Source organism: Sinocyclocheilus anshuiensis, unplaced genomic scaffold (assembly GCF_001515605.1).
Source record: "Sinocyclocheilus anshuiensis isolate Anshui unplaced genomic scaffold, SAMN03320099.WGS_v1.1 scaffold1638, whole genome shotgun sequence".
In the NCBI taxonomy this organism is placed as follows: Eukaryota; Metazoa; Chordata; class Actinopteri; order Cypriniformes; family Cyprinidae; genus Sinocyclocheilus; species Sinocyclocheilus anshuiensis.
Genome location: NW_015542885.1, coordinates 537,212 through 551,566, shown reverse-complemented (window position 1 = coordinate 551,566; position 14,355 = coordinate 537,212). Strand labels below are relative to the sequence as shown.

The 14,355-nt window shown below is 42.7% G+C and overlaps 1 protein-coding gene across 4 annotated transcripts in view; it reads right to left on the bottom strand.

Annotated features, from left to right (window-relative positions):
* spsb4a (splA/ryanodine receptor domain and SOCS box containing 4a) overlaps window positions 1–13,730 on the bottom strand; it is a 57,824-nt gene extending 44,094 nt beyond the window's left edge. For 2 of the 4 annotated variants that reach the window (XM_016494341.1, XM_016494345.1), the window contains exon 1: window positions 13,470–13,730. The gene's annotated coding sequence lies outside the window, so the exon portion shown is untranslated. The remainder of the gene's footprint in view (window positions 1–13,469) is intronic. The other 2 variants (XM_016494343.1, XM_016494342.1) reach the window with 2 other exon arrangements.
* Between the last annotated feature and the right edge of the window lie 625 nt (window positions 13,731–14,355).

The following is a 14,355-nucleotide window of genomic DNA, read 5'->3' as shown; positions in this document are numbered from 1 at the left end:
GCACTGTGGATTGCCGGATCACCGTGGACGAAGTGGAGTCCAGCCCGGGGTCGTCACATGTGGTTGCCCACAAGCCCGCAGGACGCTCCTTCGTCGAATCCGCCGGCCGCGCCGTTCCCAAGCCCCCCCGCCTCCGCTCACTCTAGCCCGCCGTGTGTTACGCTGTGTGTTTCGTTGGCATAAACACATTTCATTACACCAAATACACAAAATAATGTTCTTTTTAGCAACATCATATGACCCCTTTAACTTCAACTGTGTTAACAGCTTACAGTAAAGATGAATGAATGAACAGAGGGACAGATAGACACAGATGGATAGATTAGCAGACAGACAGATAGATGATAAACAGAAGACTAGGGATTCTCATTTCAGTTATTTTTCCTAACCGACAACCAACGCTCGTTAACCGATTATTAACCGTTAACTGACAAGATTATTTTAAATTCGAATTTAATTAAATTAGAAAGTATACGTGTCTGTGACCCGTTAAAAAAGTACTAACATTTGTTTCCCGGGGATTAATTTTACATGCGCAAAAAGCAGCAAACAACAGAACATGAGGATTCACATGGCCATCATATCACATCACGCACCTGCAGCGCTTCAGCGTGCGGAGAAAAACATAATAAAGCTAAGCTATAGGCCTATATTAATTAAATTAGAAAGGATACGTGTCTGTGACCCGTTAAAAAATACTAACATTTGTTTCCCGGGGATTCATTTTACATGCGCAAAAAGCAGCAAACAACAGAACATGAGGATTCACATGGCCATCATATCACATCACGCACCTGCAGCGCTTCAGCGTGCGGAGAAAAACATAATAAAGCTAAGCTATAGGCCTATATACATAACGATAAATAGGCCCATACGAGAAATATATTTTTACTTAAATAATAAATTAAGAAAACGAAAGAAAAACTGTGCAACAAGTAGCCTAGTATGCAGAGTTTCAGTTTATTTTTGTGCTGCGCGAAAGGAAACCAGATGGCAGAAAGCGGCATCCTATTTTTCTTTAGGCTTATTTTACAAAAGCACAAAGATTTGTTTTTATTGTGAATGTACACAAATAAAGGCAAACTTTTTACAATTCCGATTATCTTTATGACTAAAAGGATTATCCTATTTGTTTCCACTGTTAGAAGGAAAAAATTCAAATGATTGCGCCGGCGCCGCATGCGCACACACAGTTAAGCATTGCCTTGACAATGCAGCCTGTTCATTATCATAATAAAATACAGTCAGTCAAACATATGGAAAAAACACACTGCTCAGTTTAAATATGTAGTAAAATTTGTGCCGTTAAGCGTTATCACCGTACCGCCATGATGTTATACAAACCATTTTGTTTTACGTGGATATTGGAACGCAAGTGAAGTAGGCTACATAATAAATAATATTTTGGCATTCAAAAACATCGCGAATATGGAAAAATTTGATTTTGTGTCGAATGAGAGATGCAGCGTTGGTTTCAGTTTCGTTTTAGACTAAATGAATTTGTTTTGGCTTGTCGTTTAGCTATAGCTTCTTATATTTTTAATTGTTGTTCTTTTCTAAATACTGTTAATTGAAAGGATTTTTTGTGGAGTGAGGGGAACTAAAATAGCCTAGCTATGTTTACAGTGTTTATTATAATGTTTGTAAACATTTCATGTCGGCATTAGGCCTATTTCTGAATGAAATAATAAAACGCGACTTAGGGTTTTTGTTTTTCATCTAAAAAAAGCTATTTTCTTATACGCGTAGTGTATTTCAACCATGCAGCAAACCTTTTTAAATATTTTGATAAATTACAAAAAAAAAATAATAATAATAAATAAATGACTTTTTAAACCGTTTAACTGATTGTATTTATCGGTCAAAATTCTTCACGGTTGGTTAACGGTTAACCGGTTAAAATGAACATCCCTACAGAAGACAGATAGATAGACAGAGATAGACACAGACAGAGACCAATAGATATAACAACAGAGAGAACAATAGACAGAATGATAGAACAGATACTGCAAACAGACAGACAGAGAGACAGATAGATAGATAGTGTGTTTCAATGTGTCACAGCAGAGTGAATAAATCACGCTATGAGACGGTGACCGCATGGCATGACTGTATCGTGCCTTTGGGCATTACACTGCTGATATAAAATGCCAACGTCAAGCTGAGAAGTGAAAAAAAAAAAGTTCACTACATCAGTTACATAGGGGTAATGATCCCAAACCATATGAGACGCGACTAATGTAACTATAACAACCTCATTCTAATGGACCGCTGATGTGCTGTCTCCATCTGCTTAGCCATGCGAGACAAGACTACATATAAAAGCAGTCTGCCAGGGCCGTACGTCTCCGCATGGGAAAATGCCCATTTGTGCTGACTTATCTATTAGAAAAACAAAAGCACTCGGTTGGTGAGCGTATCACTGGGATGGGGCTGCTATGGCTATAAGTCAAAGAAAATTGAAGCAGAATTCAAAACAACCCTGGTGTAATTGTGCCCTGTGGCTCTTCTACCGTGTGATGTCTTAAATCAGTGTCAATGTGCTTATTGAAACAAAGCGGATGAAGAATATAAGACGAAACTGACACATTTTTTTTTTGATACAATCTTAAATCTGCAACATTTTTGGGTAATAAACATCTTTCTCAATTTGCCATTCCACATTCAAGGCTCTATTTGTTTTGCTTGCCCCATCATAAAGATAGAGTTCTTTGTTTTCAGGCCTGCGTAATTGAATTTTCCACCGCTGCATTGCGTGTTTGGCGAATGCCCCAGGACTCAAGAGTTTGTAGCTGTTCTGCATGACTAGAGGAATGATAATATCGCAGACCCCAGGGCTGCCCGATTAAAAGGCATGAATGCTGTTTTATACAATAGTTAGTTCGGTCTATGCAATCTGACTGGCCAAAAGGTCATACTGGTTTGAGATCACATAATGACAAAATAAAAATTGATAATTTTTAGAGGAATATCTCTTTAAATAAAACCGGTCTAAATCTGTGGAGCCGCCCTATGTGACGTGTGTCTGTGTGTTCACACTGTTTAGTCTACTGGCCATTACTGTGTACATACTCATCTGAATTTGTTTATGCTTCAGCACCCGTCAGACCCTCAGCACACTTTTTCTAGCAAGCTCTGTGGCACACGGGAGCTTGTGTTTCCCTTCAGGATGGTGGGGGGTCTGTGATAAAGCGAGCGCCTGGTGCCTGGCCCATCGCCTGCGTTACCCTGGTCACCAGAGACATGATGGACACGCACACCTCTAGCCACTGGTGGCTTTGATGAGACATTCGCCATCTGTTGTTTATCTTTGCATCCTCTCTCTCTATTTCATTGGAAACATCTCTCTTTCCTCTGTGGATAGTGTCATTCATTTGCTCACACTTTCTGTCTCTTTTTTCCTAACTTACCTCCCAGCTGGATAATCACGTTAAAACCAATTTGAAAAGGCAGCTGGTCTTGACTGTTGATTAGCTAGACTGTCAGACCTTAGACCTGGTTTCAAGCTGATAAATCATCTTGGTCAATCTGGTTCGAGCTGGTAGACCACAAAGGATTAGGTCATCCAAAAATGAACATTTTCACTCATTCTCATGTCGTTTCAAAACTGTATGACGTTCTTGCTGCTGTGGAACACACAAGATGATATTTTGATTTTGTTGTACTAGGCTGTCTTTTCCATACAATTACAATGAATGAGGGCTATAACTTTCTCTGGGGACGAAGACCAGGCTGCATTGCTCTCTCCGGGGAAGGTAGCATTACCCGAGTACCACCCAGAGCTAACTGCTATGCTTTCCCGGGCCTCACTACCCTCGATAGCGGGGCGGCCAGGGGGTACGTGGAGATCCCTTCAGTTGAGGGCCCTTCTGCAGGTCTATCAGGCCAAGGCACTTAAACATATGCACGAGGGTAGTTCTGACCCAGGTGTGATGCAGGAGCTGCACACAGTGACAAATTTCACTGTACTGTCCCTGGGTCAGGGGATGTCAACCTTAGTGGTCCAGGAACGCCACTTTGCCCAGCAGTTCTCGGCTGCACAGAAGCAGATGGAGGCTATAAAGCACATCCTGCCCCGGCGACCCACTGCTGTCTCCACCCTGCCTGCTCGTCACCGAGGCAGCCATCCTGCGGCTTCCACCTCCGCTCCAGCGTTGCCACAGCAGTAGCCTCCACCCAAGCCGGGTGGAGCTAGCTGCAGAAAAGTGCAGCCCGTCTCTGCCCCTGCTAGGTCTGTAATGTGTCAGAGCAAGCGGCGTTCCTGAGACGGATGACCCAGCGATACAGGATCCTGCTCTTCATGAGATGGTGACTGCACCACTCCTTCCCCCGGAGGAGGGCCGGGCGGAGAACCTTTTGTTCAATTTTTGTTCTGTTCCATGGCTCCACAGCCAGTGGTACCCAAGATTTCAGCAAAATAGCAGTTTCCTCTATCTCTGGGTCCCAAGAGAGCATGGATGGCAATGTGCGACACTGCGCCTTGCCACTCTTGTCCCCCTCTTCTATCGCCAGTGGGCAGCAATTGCATTGGCACGTCAATTGCCTCGAATTGCTAGCAGTATGGCTTGCTCTGCGCTGCTTCAGATCGCTGCTACACGACAAGCACGTACTGGTCCAGACAGACAACACTGCGATCATTGTGTACAACAACCGTCTTCTCCTCCTTTGGAGTCAGGAGCATCTGAGGATGCTTGGTGTCATTCTTATCCCGGGCAAGCTCAATCGCGCAGCCAACTAGCTCTCGCGGCAGCCCACACTTCCGGGGGAATGCAGACTCCACCCCGAGATGGTCCAGCTGATTTGGAAACACTTCAGGGACATACAGCTAGACCTGTTTGCCACCCTGGACATCACCCCATTGCCAGTTGTTTTATTCCCTGACTGAGGGGACCCTCAGCACGGATGCGCTGGCACACAGCTGGCCTCGGGGCTTATGCAAGTATGCGTTTCTCCCAGTGAGCCTTCTCGCACAAACACTGTGCAAGGTCAGGGAGGACGAGGAGCAGGTCTTGCTAGTTGTGGCCTACTGGCCCAACCGGACCTGGTGCCCAGAACTTGTGCTCCTTGCGACAGCCCCTCCCTGGCAGATCCCTCTGTGGATGGATCTGCTTTCTCAGAGATGGGGCACCCTTTGGCATCCAGACCTCTGGAACCTCCATGTTTGGTCTCTGGACGGGACACAGAGGATTTAGGCTAGGTGATCTACCTCCAGCACTGGTAGACACCATCACTTTAGCAAGAGCTCCTTTTGCAAGGCACACCTATGCTTTGAAGTTGAACCTGTTTGTTGAGTGGTGTTCTTCTTGCCGAGAAGACCCCCAGACATGCCCAGTCAGGGTTGTGCTTTCTTTCCTGCAGGACAGGTTGGAGTGAAGGCTGTCTGCCTCCACCGTGAAAGTGTATGTTGCCGCTATCACCGCACATCACGGTACAGTAGATGGTAGGTCTGTAGGAAAGCACGACCTGAACCTGATCATCAGGTTCCTTAGGGGTGCAAGGAGACTAAATCCTCCCCGCCCTCACTTGGTACCCTCCCCCCTCAGAACAGCTCTTTGTTTGTTATGGCGGACAGCAGAAAGGAAAGGCTGTCTCCAAAAAAAGGCTTGTCCACTCGACAGTGGATGCCATAGTCTTGGCCTGCCAAGCTCAAGATCAGCCGTGCCCCCTGGGGGTGAGAGCTCAGTCTACCCGGAGTGTTGCTTCCTCCTGGGCATTGGCACGTGGCGCTTCGATAACAGACATTTGTAGAGCTGCAGGTTGGGTGACACCGAACACGTTTGCGAGATTTTACAATCTCTGTGTAGAGCCGGTGTCCTCCCATGTACTCGCCACAGGTAGCCAGTAAACACCAGGACCTGCCTGGTGTCAATCATGCTTGCTGCGCCATTTCCAATGGTGATAGACACTCCTCTATCTAAGTGGTCTTGTCTTTCGCCCCAGTGGGCATGGGGAGGATTTGCCGGCTTATACAGGGCACTGGAAGGGGAAGCTATAGTGGAGCTTTAGTAGGGATCCCAATTCATCAGTTAGTTCTGACGTAACGTAAGGAGGGAATGGAGACGTTACGTCCCAACGCCACAATTGCTGTACCACCGTTGAGTGGTCGGGACACAACGTCTGAGCTCCTCAGCAAAAAACAATGTGAAATTGCATGCACTCTTCGTTATATACCCATTTTGCGGGGCAGAGTGCACGATGCAAATCTGGCATGCCAATGTCCATTGGACTGTTTTCATTACACTTGAAGGTGATTGGGCTCTCGGGCGAGATCCTAATTCGTCAGTTAGTTCTGACGTACCATCTCCGTTACCTACTTCAGGGAACGAGGTTTACATACGTAACAGAGATGTTCTTTTCAGTCAGATCTTTTTTTTTGAAGAACCACTTGAATGATTAGTTCTAATTACGGATGTCAATTTTCGATCATTTCCATGATCAATCGTCGTTTAAATTACCGATCAATTAATCGATTAATCGTTAACTTTAATGCAGCAAAATGCGACTATTGCAGCAGCACACAGTCACCGGCATGACAGGATGTGCAAAAGCCACTCAAAAAAAACCCCCCGCTTTCTCACCCGAATTAAAGGGGTATAAAATGATCCCAAACGTAACTGTGGCGCGTGTGGCTGTGCTGCGCAGTCAGTGAACCGCTTCCATTGGCGCTGCTGCAGCAAAACACACCGTTGCTCACATGAAACATTTTTATTTGAGTATTATGACCAGTACTTAATTTGATCCTGCTGGATCCTTTTCCGGAAAATGTCAGATTTTAAATTTTTGCGTTGCGGTAGGCAATTTTTATACATTACCATTCAAATGCTCAGGGGCAATATAATTTTTTTAAAGAAATGAATATTTTTATTCAGCGGCAGATATCGGCCTCTTTTGGAAGACCAAACAAAGTAGTTTCGCTTTCACAATGAAACACACAGCGTCTTTAAGACATTGCGGCGGAAACAACAAAACTACAGCGAGAATAAAAAAGTTACGCCTTCTTTTTTTGCGTGAACATTTGGGCGGCGTTATGCAAATCTTCCCACAGAGCGACGTAGGTATGTTGGGGCGTGTTAGAACGAGTCGTTTTAGGTAGGTGTGGCTGACTCTGAACTTCTTTAAAGAATATCTCTTTGGATTTGAGACTTTAGTCTTTGCAACTTTACAGATCTTCTTTATGCACCAAGAGCTTGTAACACTCCAAAGAGAAAGGAAAAATTGAAATCGCATCATATGACCCCTTTAAATAATTAAAAGTGACAGTAAAGACATTTTGTACGATAGTTTAGAGCGTGAATCGTATGGTTCATTTGTATAATGCTTTTGCAACCTATTTGAAGCTTGAAAGCCTCATACTATACAATTCTTTGAAATTCCCCATTTTTGTTTTATGCAAGACATTTGTTGAGCAATTTTCATTCTTATTCAATTCCTAGACCATCAAAAACCCAGCACACCATCTACGAGTATGACCTGGTTTTTCCAGCAGCGTTAACATTGCATTTTTGTCCATCTTTTCCCTCCGTCTTGTTTTCCTCCTCACCCCCACCCTTATCAATCTCCCTGTCCCTCTCTCTGTCACTTACACAGACGGCAGATCAGCAAAGCCCATGTCCAGTGCTCTATTATCTAGGTGGTTCAGAGGGCACAGGACAGACAGCCGTATGGTCACATGTTCCCCCATGCCTCTGTCCACCTACTCGGTCCTAATTAAACAAACCTACCCCATGGAGACACACCGCCAGCACACACACACGCACGTGGTGTGAGAGAAATGCTCTCACAACAGGCATCTGTTGAAGCAGGCTGTGCTATTTTTCTGTTCAGAACATTCTGAAATCAAGTATAAGCCAACGGCCGGGTTTAGTAATAAAATTATGAGATGCTTGTGCACTCTGTGTGTATAAGTGCATGTGTGAGAGAGAAAGTTCTTCATATGACATGTTCTGATGGACAAGATGTGTTCTGAAGTGACATGCAAGCAGATGAATCCAGTGATCGCCCTTGGAGGCTGTCACATCAAAGTGAAACTAGAGACTACGAATACAGCAGAGACAGGATAAATGTGAACCTTACGACATCGCTGCTTTCAATTAGAAGTCAGATATCTGTTTACAACGTATGTGTGGCTACTCCTAGCAGCAAAACCTCGCATGACGCTAATTTTAATTTAACCCATGTCTCATCTGCATCCTAAAATACCAGTCACACAGAGCATAAATATTCTCAAACAAGAACAGAAAGGAAATGACTGCATATGAACATCACAATACTGGTCACAAGAGTAACATCAAAAAAGTGAAAATATTTCCTAACCAGAGATAAGCAATTTTTCTGTCAACGCTAAGTGCATTTACGCGCACTTTAAAAAGACGATTTCAGTTAGCCTAAAGCAATTCATCCTTTTAAAATGTCATACAAACGATTTAGTCGGACTGAAATCACACAACTTTTGTGAAGTCGGAATAACAGACCAAGACAATGTAACATGTAAACAACATTTACTGAAATGCATGATGTGACAATCACAGCCAATCAGAACATAAGTGGAGCAGGATTTTGGACGAATGGGATTTTCACAACATAGGAATAGAAACCCTGACAAAATGTCATGTCTTCTGTTGCAATTGTTGCTGGTAAGGTCACAAACTCAGATTAGCATGTAAGAGATGCATGTTTTAATCATTTTTAGCTTGATGTCACTGAGCCTTGCTAGGACATGGTGTGAGAGACAAAAATATCTCATTCATACTTTTTCAGAACAAAACAAGTCAATGTGAAACCTACCAGACTTTGAGCATTTTTTTTTTACCAGAAAAGCTATGAAACATCCAAACCTATATGACAAGGATGCTCCCATTCAATTTCTCTGTCTAGCTCAGGGGTAGGCAAGTTCGGTCCTAGAGAGCCGCAGTCCTGCAGAGTTCAGCTCCAACTCTAATCAAACACACCTGAACAAGCTAATCAATGTCTTCAGGATTACTAAGCTATAGGCAGGTGAGTTTCTTTTTCAGGGTTGGAGCTGAACTCTGCAGGACTGTGGCTCTCTAGGACCGAACTTGCCTACCCCTGGTCTAACTAAACAAGCTTGTATTATAAACCAACGCAAAACAACTCTATTGAATAAACTACAGCAGACTGTGAGCATCTATTTGTCACCAGAAAAGCTATAAAACATTCAAACCTCCACTACCGTTGAAACATTTGAGGTCAGCAAGATTTTTTTAAAGGGGCCATATGATGCGATTTCAATTTTGCCTTTCTCTTTGCAGTGTTACAAGCTCTTGGTGCATAAAGAAGATCTGTAAAGTTGCAAAGACTAAAGTCTCAAATCCAAAGAGATATTCTTTATAAAAGTTAAGAGTCAGCCACACCTACTTAAAATGGCTCGTTCTAACACGCCCCCACATACCTACGTCATTATCTGGGAAGATTTGCATAACGCCGCACAAATGTTCACGCAAAGAAAGACGACGTAACTTTTATTCTCGCTGTAGTATTTTTGCCGCCGCCATGTCGTGAAGAACACATTTCATTACACCAAATACACAAAATAATGTTCTTTTTAGCAGCATCATATGACCCCTTTAAGTTTACTTATCCATGTACGTATTTTATCCTTGTGATGGCAAAGCTGAATTTTCACACATTATTCCAGTCTTCGGTGTCACATGATCCTTCATAAATGATTCTAATATGCTGATTTGGTGCTCAAGAAACATTTATTATAATAATCAATGCTGAAAACAGTTGTGCTGCAGTCCTTTTAATTTTTGAATAGTAGTGTATGTGACAAATACATTAAAGCTCTTCCAAATATTTCCCATACAAGATTCAATTGTATTTCTTTCAGTCTAGCAAAACAAGTCCATATTATAAACTAACGCAAAATAACCATACAATAAATACCACAATAAAACTAAATTTAATAAAACAATGTCAACTTCAAGCATCTATTTGTCACCAGAAAGCCAACAAAACTTCCCTAACCTTTGTGACAGGGCTGTGTGACTTTTTCTGTAGTTCCTGTTAATCTGTTCCAAATATATATATCTCACAATATAATTTCCCATTCAATTTCCCTGTGCCTAGGAGCTCAAAAGTCTTCAGCGAGAACATCAAATGCAGCTATGTGGAGGAAGAGTGTAAATATAAGACATCCATTGAAGTCCAGGCTTTCTGACAGCCCAAAAACCATTTATCACTGTGACTAAAATGTCCACCCCCAACCCAAAACTGGTAATCACACTCACACTCACACAGCCTTGTGGCAGATGTGCGAGCCCACCTCCTGTCCTTTCAAACCCTTAAGCAGCTCGGACACACACACACACACACGCTTCTGGCACTAATCCAGTGGCCCTCTCCAAAGGAGGGACATTGAATGGTTAGGCAAATGGTTGTGTAGCTCTTCACACGGCTAACAGCTGAGCTCTAAGCTCTCCCAGAAGAGCCTCTCTCCACAGAGCAGCTCCAGTCAGCTCTTTCCAGCCCACTGCTCTCAGACAACACACTCAGTGATTAAAGCAGTCCCACTGCCCTCCTTGTCCCACACACACACATCCTGTGCCCCCGTCCCACACTGCTCGCAACACACAAATTAGGGCTGCACGATAAATCGCATGCGATATTTAAGCCCGCAGGTGATGGAGATTTACCGCTGATTACAGAACCGGCTTTCTGACAAGATGCGCATTAAATATCGCATGCGATTTATCGTGCAGCCCTAACACAAATACATGCAGACACACATGCAGAGATCATTCATAAAAAGACATGAAATCATCAAGGTTTTTGGACATTTACCATAGAAAATGACTATGATAAGCATTTAGTACTTTGGTATATAAGTAGTGAAGTAATACAGCAGTATTTTTGGACATGTACTGTGGTAATATCATAGAAATATCACTGTATGTTAATATGGTAATCTTTCTGCACCATAGAATATATCAAAGTGGCATGGTATTATCATGTTCTTTGGACAAGGTTCCAGTGTATATAAATATTAGGGTTGGGCCGATAGACGATGTCATCGTCCATCGCCGATGGCTGACAGACATCACGATGTTAAGCTGACTTTCATGTACTGTAATGCAACAGGCTACCGCTAGCAAGCGGCTAACCTTTTAGTGGCTCCGTATAACGCGTTATTTGTTGCACGCTTCGGGCACACCCCTAACCCCGCCCCCGATGTCATTGTCCATCACGATGTTTCACTGACTACGTTTACATGGACATCAGCAATCTAATTATTTACCTTATTCTAAATAAGCCAATATTATGATTATGGTGTTTACATGAGCTGCTTTTAGAAAATCCCTTTCATGTTCCCGTTTTACATGTTATAGTACATAGTTCGATTAATGGCACATGTCATTACATCCCCACGTGACGACATCCGACGTCCCCTCCGTCCCCTCACGTATAAACATATAGTTCGTCTTCGTGATGATGCCATGTACTGTTTTGAGTTTCATTTTAAATTTTATGAAAGCTTCAAAGTGCAGTTAATTATTTGAGCTTGTCCACGACACGACAAGATTTTAGGAGTCAAAATCGTGTAATCTGACATAATGACTATCATGACTGACAAAAATATCGTGTAGTCTGAACCCGGCATAAGGTTTTTACATGTCTATACTGCACTTCAGTAATGCGACTAAAATAGGAATACTCCACATGTCTTAATTCAATTTCTGTTTACTTCGATTATGACTTTAGCCGGATTAAGGTAATCAAAAATCTCTGTTTACATGGTAGATTCTTAATCAGAGTACTGTCTTAATCGTATTAATATCGGAGTATTGTTGTCCATGTAAACGTACTCCGTAGACATCGTCCGATACTAAATTGGTAGACATCGCCCAACCCTAATAAATATATATAGTAATCTTTAAGCACTATGGAATATAACTATTAACATGGTATTAGCATATTATTTCTGAATAAGATGCCGTGGTATAACCATGTTTTAGGGCACATACTATGGTATATATATTATGCTGGAATTCATTGTTATTTTTTTTAACTGTAACTAAAAAAAAGTTTTTATGTGAAATAAAGCTGAAATATTACAAGATATAAATATTAGATGATAAAAACTTAAATAACTGAAATAAAAGTTGAAGTTCTAAAATGACTAAAACTGAAACAAAAATAAAGCTAAATAAAAAACAAAACAAATAAATAAAAAAAATATATAAATTGAAAATATCAAAATAAAATCTAATGCAAAATAGTATGCGTTTGATAATAGTATATAAATAATACTGTGATAACATAGAAAGAAAGGTATTCCTGTTGCATTTCAGAGCCTTAAACCATGTTATCACCAAGTTTTTTTGGGGGTATGGAGCATAATAATATTATGGTTTATATCATTTTGTACTCTACTTGTATCCCTTCGAAAAAAGTACTGTGTTGGTACCACAGTTCAGTGATGGCATTCATGTACCATGGTATTTACATGGTACTTCATGGTTTTCCAAGTATAAGTGAAATATCAAAGTAGCATTAACATGATGTCTTTGATATGCATCATGATAACACCATGGTAAAATCTTTCAGTACAAAGCGCCACAGTGTTGCCATGGCTTTTTAGTATCATGACTTTTGTTTTACAAGTAATGTAAAAATGGGAATGTAAAAAAGTACAATGGTATTACCATCTGATATCACCACTGTACCATATACCACCATGGTACTTCTTTGTAAGAGATGCCCCACTGCCCTCAACACAAAAAAAAACACACAATCTGTTCCATAAACATTCCACCACTGGAAGCACACAGCCACGTGCGCAAACAGACACATGCAAATCCATAAGCTGCGCGTGCACACAAACAATGAAAAGCATTCAAATCTGCTCCCCAGGCTAAGAGTCAGCCAGCGCTGTGGAAACGCTTCCTCTGAACACCAAACCAGAAGAAAGAGAGAGACAAACGATAGCTGTGACGCGCAACGCAGGGAGGAGAAGATCCAGCCATCCTCTAATCACCTTATCTGATTGTGCCTAGCAGCTGAGAAAACATGAGCCACGGGTTAAGGTGAAAATACTTCTCTTTCCAACCCACACAAGCAAACTATCCTCAAGAGCAGGACCCGGCCACCGTTCCTACGACCCCACTGCTGCATTCAGGGCTTCGAACCCGCTCCCTGGAGCTCAGAAAGTATTAAAATGTGTGGAAATCCCAGGTTTATAAACATCACGGGCAGTTGTAACATCCAACACAAAGAAAAGACTGCATGCTGAGTATCCTTGCCAGGGTGGACCAAACCTCTATTAGAGGAATAAAAGACAACGGGGAATGCCAGAAAGCAGGAGCTAGAAAGAACGAGTGCACATGAGGTAACCCAAACAGCACAAAGCAAGCAGGGAAAGAATGAAAGATCACAGGATAGTTTCTACACACAAGTAAACACACATCAAGTTCTTCATTGCGCTCAAACACACACAAACACAAACTCACGGTGCTTACACCGACCCGGTTGAGATGGTCTCCCCGGCAGAAGTCCCCTGTTGTCACCCGTTCAGGAAAAAAACAAGGAAAACCGCTGGAAGAAAGGAGTTCCTCTCTTTGTGAGAAGGAGCGCACACTAGTTCTTTCTCTTTTCTCTGTGTCTGCCTGCTGAGGAAGGAGAAAAGAAGCTTCTCCCCAGAGACGTAACCCCCCCCAACCCCCTCCCTGAGGTTAATCCCAGCCGTGGCAGCCTCCGTCCCACTCCGCACTCCTTACTCCGTCCTGTGTCGCGGCTCCAGCTCCGGCTCCGAACTCCAGCTCAGTGGCCCGAAAGACAGAGAAAGGGAAGAAGAGAGAGAAAGAGGACAGACGGCAGTGCGAGCAGCAGCGCGAGAGCTGCCTCATGATGAAAAGCGATCCGCTGATCTCATCAAGTAGGGACACCAGGCAAACAGAGAGGGGGAGGACACGCCCCTTACCCCACCCCGACTCATGCATCCTCCTCCCCACAGTCTTTCACGCTTTCGGCTCAGCCAATCAGCCGAGAGCTACTCATAAACACACACTTTGAGTCTCCAGCGCTCGGATATCTGTTTTGAACGATAATCTGACTCCAGCTCGAGTAGCAACAATGTTATGAGGATGTAGCATTTCTATGCTTATGCCCGACATGAACATTCAATTTTAACACTGCTTAGGAAAAAATGGCTCTATTCAGACAGGACTCATCTTCTTTGAGAAGGTCAGGACAGTTTGTGTTTCACAGATTTGCTTGGTGATTTTAATCCTGTTTAAATTGAACAAACAAACAAAGAACCACTGTAGAAATTATGGCGCAAATTAATTAAAATATGTTTTTTTTTTTGGCTAACTCAAGGTAAACTAATCCTGTCCG